The sequence below is a fragment of the Sander lucioperca genome, chromosome 24 (genome assembly GCF_008315115.2).
Source record: "Sander lucioperca isolate FBNREF2018 chromosome 24, SLUC_FBN_1.2, whole genome shotgun sequence".
NCBI classification, from domain to species: Eukaryota; Metazoa; Chordata; class Actinopteri; order Perciformes; family Percidae; genus Sander; species Sander lucioperca.
The window spans coordinates 98870-107023 of record NC_050196.1 but is presented as its reverse complement, the minus strand read 5'-3'; the positions used below and the strand labels follow the sequence as shown (position 1 = coordinate 107023).

Below are 8154 nucleotides of genomic sequence, written 5' to 3'. Positions count from 1 at the left end.
TACTGTACAGCGCTCCTATGATTAATGCACAAATACATTAAGTTGCTTTTATTATGTCCACCTAGATAAAACTAATGTTAAACAAAGCAGTCCTTAAATAAAATGTTCAGTAGTTGTTTAAACTGTTAGGTTTTTATTCAACTTCATGGTAATTTTGAGTTAGTTTTTGCAAGGTGCATATCTCTGCCCTTTTTATAGCAACTATAGCCACTTTGTGAGGGGGGTGGTATCACAAATAGTGGCATAAATGCATACCCTAACCCTAACCCTCTAAGGCATTGGCATCCTTTTTACGGGGATGTCTGTTTCGCAACCACCGCAAAACTGTTGTAATGCCTGACTTTAATTGAACAAATGTTTACAGCGGTTCCTGGATTGCTGATAATGAAGTTAAACGATTTTTGTCTCGGTCCTGGTAAGGAACAGTGTTATGACAGCCAAAGTGGCTCTGGATTTCTGGCATGGCGGCTCAGACAATACAGAGAAGACAAACTTGTGTCCAAGAACCGAAAACGCAGTCAGCGCGAGGTGTGGTGGGTCCAAGACAGGAGAGGGAGCTACTTCAGATTGGTGGTCAGATGAATGAAGAGCGTTTGTCAAGAGGCCATATCCTTGATGAACCACACAAAGTGACAGAGAAATCATCCTGCAGAGATGAAGGAGACCTGTGAGTATAGACAGCGCCTCATCCACAATCCTGATGAATCGCACAATATACTCTCAGTATGTTCCTAGGCTGTGGACACTAAGGGCTGTAAGTATGGCATCCTTACTGTAACCAATTTTACTTCAAAGCATACATGTGATAATCAGAAATGTTCTTTCATTTCTCTTTTGTTGTAGATACCCCAAGATTTTATCCTCCTCTTTGGACCAGAAACGGCTGCTAAACTGCTCGAGAAGTGGCATACATGCTACAAAGAAAGGTGATCAGAGAAGCAGAAAGCCTTACGACCACCCCGGTTCTCCAGAGTTTGCTGAAGTCTGCCAGGAATCAGTGCAATGATGAATCCTTAGAGGGTCGCCCAGGTATTTAAAGGCCAAATTACATTTATTTATTTTTTAAATGCATTGTGCCATACAGCACTATGATAGTCACATAAATTAGGATGGCTCGTTGGACCCAGAAACCTAAAGAGGTTCAGGGGCTGTAGATTAATGGTCTAGAAATCAAGTTTTAAAAAGGTGAAACTTCAATGGTTCAAATAAAACCCTGTCCATTTTTGCTTCTTACAGAGTGGGACAGTGATATGGCATCTTTTCTGCTGCTCCTGCATATCCTACCACCTCAGCCTACTAAAAAGAAAACACAGAAGATCAGCCCAGCTCAGGCCATGGACCATCTTGTCGTCTTTCACAGGTATGTACACAGTATGTGATTTAAGTGGAAAACGTAGCACAGACTGAGGACAATTTTGCGATGTAACTTTATGTAATTTTTTGCACAGTCATGCAGGAGCCTTGAAGAACACCTAGAGAACCAGGAGGGACATTGCCAGCCATACCTTCTTGCATCTGGAACCCACAAGCAGGCCATCAGCACTTACTACGTTGTGATGGACAAGAAGCTCATCCCCTGCCTGGGAACCACATCTTTGGCAGCATTTGATGAACTCTTTAAAGTGCACTTCGTTTTCAGTGTAAGCTATGACAACGCTCTTAGCAACATGTACACATTCCTCCAGACAACTGTCTACAGTATTGATGTTGAGACCACTAAAGAGAGTCCAAAGGTGAAAGAATTGAGAGCAAAGTTCATGAACAGGAGCTAAGAGCCAAGTTCTTAAACAATGTACTGTATAAGTGCAAAATGTCTTAGATCATTGCACAAGGGTGCAATTATTCAGCACCTTTTTTTTCTTTGCATAGATTATATTTTGGTCAAACAATCTTTGGGCTCAGTCTACAGCATACAACCTAATGGCAAAGAGTTACATTTATTAAGAAGCTAAGAGCCAAATTTTTGAAGAATGTATAGCTGTCATATTTGTAGATCTTTGCATGATGCACCTAGTGCATTAATTCAGCACCTTAAGTTTGTTCATGGGTTATATCCTGGCAAAAAGTTTGTTGTTCTTTGCGCTCAAGAAGGATGTTCATTGCAGTTTAAAAGTTATGCAGGCTTTAGAAAGCACTTGAATAGTTGTCATAGTATTGTTAAAATGGGTGCAAGTGGTATTAATATGCAAACACCACATCAGTCAGACTTAGGTGAACAGAGCTCACAAGAAGATGTCTCTGACATGGACCTAGATGTGATTCATCAGCCTTCAACATCTCATTTGTCAAAAGACCAGACAAAAGATATGTGTGCTTCGATTATAGCAAAGTTACAAGGTAGTGGTGTTGCCAACAGTGTTGTGCTTTCCGTTGTTGAAAACATGGAGGAGTATGTCCATGAAGTTCATGCAAATCTTAGAGAACAAGTGTTGGGTGCAGTGCCTGTTGATAATCCCAGTAGAAATGCAGTGGAAGAAATCTTCAACAATACTTACAATCCATTTAGTGACTTAAACACAAACTCTAAATGGACAAACTATTTTAGTGAGAAATGGGGTGTTGTTGAACCAGAAGAAATTCACTTAGGAGTAAGATATGATTCAAAGAGAAACATAGTATCTGGAATATATGAGCAGGTACCAGTAAATGACACATGCATTTATATACCACTGTTAAAAACTTTAGAGTTCATTTTCAAGAATGAAGAAGTGTGTAGTCAACTTAATACATCTGCTGCTGTAGCTCACTTATATCAGGATTTCTGTGATGGAAAATACTACAGAAATCATCCATTGTATTCAAAATCAAAAAATGCTTTGCAAATACAAGTTTATTATGATGACTTTGAAACATCAAATCCACTAGGGTCAAAACAAGGAATTCATAAGCTTGGATGTTTATATTTTACACTCCGTAATTTACCACCACGCCTAAATTCATCCCTGATGAATATCCATCTCATTTCTTTGTTCCATTCCCAAGATGCAAAAAAATATGGCATTGACAAAATACTTACTCCATTTGTAGAAGACATAAAGCTACTAGAGAAAAATGGAATGAAAGTGTCGCTTTCTGAACAACCTCTCTATGGGACTATTGCACAAGTAACAGGCGACAATTTAGGTCTGAACTCGATTCTTGGTTATGTGGAATCCTTCTCTGCACAGTACTACTGCAGGATGTGTCTCATTGATAAAGCAGCCGCTCAAACAGTGTTTAGTGAAAATGATTCACGTGTGATGTTACGCACCAAATTAACCAATGAAGAGCATTACAATTATCTTGTCGAGAATCCGGGGGAAAATTCTTGTTTTGGGATCAAACGCAATAGCATACTGAATTCCTTGTCTTTCTTTAGTGTATCAGATAACTTTGTATTTGATATAATGCATGATATATTAGAAGGTGTAGCACAGTATGAAATTAAGTTGTTGTTTGAATATTTAAATAAGAGCTTTGTTTCTAATGAAAACATACTCCAACGTGTATATGCATTCAACTATGGTTTCATGGATAAAAAGAATCGTCCAACACGCATAAACATGTTGTGTACTGGCAGTGGTATTGGGCTTAATGCCAGTCAAACATTATGCCTTATTCGTAACCTACCACTAATTATTGGCGATGTTGTTCCAGAAGGTGACCGACACTGGCATTTGTTGTTACTTTTGTTGCATATTGTTAACATTGTATTTTCCCCATGTATTACAGAGGGAATGACTGTATTTTTAAAACATCTTATTGAAGAGCACCACAGGCTGTTTACAGATTTGTATCCTCAAAATAATTTGATCCCGAAGCATCACTTCATGATCCATTATCCTGAGTGTATACGCCAAATTGGTCCTTTATTACATGTTTGGAGTATGAGGTATGAAGCCAAACACAAATTCTTTAAGTCCAGCATAAAGAACTTCAAGAACATAACTAAATCCCTTGCGAAGAAACACCAAATGGCTGTTGCCTATCATTGGGAATCATTGTCTGGGAAAGGTATTGAGTCTGGGCCTGTCAAATCGAAGATACTGACTGATGTTGAAAATGGTGATGTGATTTCAGAGTATTTTCAAATTGATATATCAAGTGAAGTAAGTGTCACAACTTGGGTTAAACATAATGGTATTGAATATCACACAGGGCTTGTTGTTTGTACAGATTTTGTTGATGAGATGCCAGTATTCAATAAGATTATTTGCATCTTTCTAAGAAATGAAGTCTATTTTTTGGTATCAGAAATGGAGACTATATTTGTAGAGCATTATCATGCTTTTCGTGTTGACGATGTGCATAATGTTTCAATTGTTACACCTCAAGGCTTGAGATACTTTAAGCCCTTTGATATTCAAATGTCTTATGGTTCAGACTCTTGTTTTTATGTTGTGCCAGACAGCTGTATTGTATAGGTCAAGCAGCAGTTATAAGCTACCTCATGTTTTGGGCAGAATTGTATTGTACAAGGTCATTGTACAGGATTTTTGAGTCAGAACTTTTAAAGTAAAGCCCTTGTTAAATGAAAAATAAATTTTTTTTATTGCAGTACTGTTTTGGAGTGATTCATTATTATTAATGTATTTTACATTAACTCTTAACACCAGTTGAGTGTATGTTGACACTGTCAAATGTTATCTGATCACTGGCACAGTGTTGACTAGTTACTCCATGAGTGTCAATAATGAGTGCACTTTGAACACCAGCCTAGTGTTATTTTACTCAATTGTGGTGTTAATATATTACACTATAAGAGTTTGTTAGATAACACTGTCATAGTGTTATAATTTTTAACACTTTCAAAAGTGTTAATTTAACCCTTTTACAGTGGTTCCCATATAAACCCTGGGAGAGTGTTAATTTCAACTCTGAGAGTGTTAAATTTGTGTTTTCAAATTTGCTGTAATCACCATCACCAAACCCACCAGACTCCATGTATCTTCTCAAGGATCTTGGAGAGAAAGGGAAGGTTAGATATAGGTCTATAGTTGGCTAAGACCTCAGGATCGAGGGTGGGTTTTTTCAGTAGAAGTCTTATCACAGCTACTTTAAATGACTGCGGTACATAACCTGTCAATAAAGACATATTTATCATATCTAGCAATGAAGTGTTAACCACGGGTAACGCTTCTTTAAGTAGCCTCGTTGGGATGGGGTCTAAGAGACAGGTAGATGGCTTTGCTGAAGAGACCTTTAGCATTAATTGTTGAGGGTTTATAGGATCAAAGCAGTCTAAGTATATGTCAGGTCTAGTCGTTCTTTCTAGCAGTCTGTCAGTTAAAGGTGACCCGTTAGAGGTTGGGGGCAAGAGGTGATGACTAGTATCTCTAATTGTTATAATTTTATCATTAAAGAAACTCATGAAGTCATCACTACTCAGAGCTATAGGAATAGATGGCTCAATAGAGCTGTGACTATCTGTCAGCCTGGCTACAGTGCTGAAAAGAAACCTTGGGTTGTTCTTATTTTCTTCTATTAGTGATGAATAGTAGTCTGATCTGGCCTTTCTTAGGGTCTTCCTATAGGTTTTCAGACTGTCTTGCCACTCTAAACGAGATTCTTCCAGTTTGGTGGAACGCCATTTACGCTCAAGTTTGCGCGAGATTTGCTTTAATTTACGAGTTTGGGAGTTATACCAAGGTGCTAGTTTCCTTTGCATCGCCATCTTCTTTTTGATAGGAGCAACAGAGTCTAAAGTAGTCCGTAGGCAGGCCGTAGCACCATCTACAAAATTATCAATTTGAGAGGGACTAAAGTTTACATAAAGATCCTCTGTTATATTACGGCACGGTAAAGAGTTAAGTGCTGTTGGAATATCTTCCTTAAATGTAGCTATAGCACTGTCAGATAGGCTTCTAGCGTAGAAGCTTTTATCTATTTCGTAGTACGGGTCGTAAGAATTCGTATAAGAAAGTTCGATATAGAGAGTTACTAAGAAGAAAGAGAAACAGACAGACAGAGACAGGGAGAACGAGACAGAGACAGAGAGAGAGAGAGAGACAGAGACAGACAGAGACAGACAGAAGTGAACACTAAGATATAGACTAATGTTCATATTACTGCCTGTAGTATTCAATTCAGCTGTCTGTGAAAGGGTTGTCATGGTAACGTATGACCATGAAAACACCCTTTGAAGTCTGTGATGAGATCTCTTTGATCTTAATCAGGTTAACGACCGTGTCACCTGCTGAACTGTCAGCTGTGCCCCACTGGAGCTATTCAAAGACACAGAGCAAGCTCTCAAGAAGCCTCAGACTGCTAAAACATAAGGGCTATCGGAAATGATGTAATCGTGACCACCACAAGGCCTTTGTGAACGTATTCATGTAAAATTTATGTTGATAAACTTAAAAATGTGGGCATAGCAGCGATTTAAAAAAGTGGTTCGCTCTGCGTTTCGCTGGGAAATGTGGAGGACATTTAACATGGCCGTGAATGGAGTGAGATGTGGAAGTCTTGTCATTTGGAAGCTCATCGAGCCAAAAGTATAAGGCGTATTGCACATTGGCTGAAACTAGACAAAAATACCTACGTTTTGATGTATAAATTGTGTATGACAAGTAGATATTGTGGGCGTGAGAGCAATTTATAGAGAGGGGACAAAGATATTTTTTCTACGGTGCTGCACTCTAGCGATGACATCCACTCTGGCAGACGCAACACACACTCACTAGAAACGCAGAAAAATCCTGAAATGATCACTAAACTTAAACAGCTTTTTCACAAAAACTGTAAAAGATATCAAACTGAAAAGCCATAGCCTAATACCTGAATATTTTGTGAACATTTTAATGTTTGTTTGGCGTCTGTAGGTGAAAGTATGAAGGAGCTGAAAATTTTGGGAGCGGAAGAAGATTTGAAGGATTTGAAGCATGCTCTCATTGACTTCAATGTTAAAAAAAAGTCATAAAATGCTTAATATTTTAAAAAGTATAAATAGTAGAAAAAAAGTTGAAGAAGTCCCATCATTAGCTGAAAGAGCTGAACATTTTAAAAGTTGAATGGTTTTAATAGCTGAAAGTATGCAGAAGTTACAGAGAGCCAAAAAACGTACGGAATAATAATAAGATATAAGAAAAATAAAGAACAGGATAACAATAGTTGGAATGCTGCTGAACAGCATTCCCACTAAAAATAAAGAACAGGATAACAATAGTTGGAATGCTGCTGAACAGCATTCCCACTAATAAAGAACAGAATAACAATAGTTGGAATGCTGCTGAACAGCATTCCCACTAAATATAATTGGAACACCACAGATTAAAAAATTTAAAACATGAAATAAAACAACGGATAGTGCATAATAAACAATAAAACAAGGGTTCAAAGGTTATGGATTTAAAACATGTCCATAATGATTTGAATAAAGAAATGTTCTAAGTCTGGATTTAAAAATATCCACTGAGCCTGCCACCCTAACGTTGGATGGAAGACCATTCCAGAGGGAGGGTGCGCAAAAGGCAAAGGCTCGGTGACCAGCTGATATTTTCTTTTTTTATATTTGGGCAGGCGCAAGTCCTTTTAGGGCTTTTTAAGTCAATAGAAGAACTTTAAAATCAGCCCTGGCTTGCACAGGTAACCAGCAGCCAGAACCGGTGAAATGTGGCAGCATTTTTTTTGTCTTAGTCAAAACTCAGGCTGCCCCATTTTGTATGAGTCTTGATGAGACAAATGCATGAATTAGTATTTCAGCATCATGCATTGATAGCATTGGTCTTATTCTAGAAATGTTGCCTAGATGGTAAAAGGCGGTCCTAGTGATAGCCTTTATATGTGGGCGGAAATTTAGAGTTTGGTCAAAGGTGACACCTAGGTTCTTAACACTGTCACTCTCTGTGATCACACAGTCAAAATTTAAAATGTGTTTCTCTGCAGGGGTGCTATTTTTGGCTGGCCTCACTATGAGCAGCTGTTTTGTCTGCATTAAAACAGCAGGAAATTCTTGCCCATCCAATTTTGAATTTCTGCCAGGCATGTCTGTAATTTAAGAATCTGTGAATGGTTATTTTGTAGAAGAGGGACATATAGCTGTGTGTCATCTGCATAACAATGAAACTGATCATCAAAGCTGCTGCTGATGGAACCAAGAGGGAGCATATAGATGGAAAACAGCATAGGGCCCAGTAGTTACCCTTGTGGTATACCACAGCCTACCTCGCACAGTTC

At 38.3% G+C, this 8154-nt stretch overlaps 1 pseudogene; it reads left to right on the top strand.

Moving 5' to 3' along the window:
- LOC118494506 overlaps positions 1-1772 on the top strand; it is a 4130-nt pseudogene extending 2358 nt beyond the window's left edge.
- The last annotated feature ends 6382 nt before the right edge of the window (positions 1773-8154 follow it).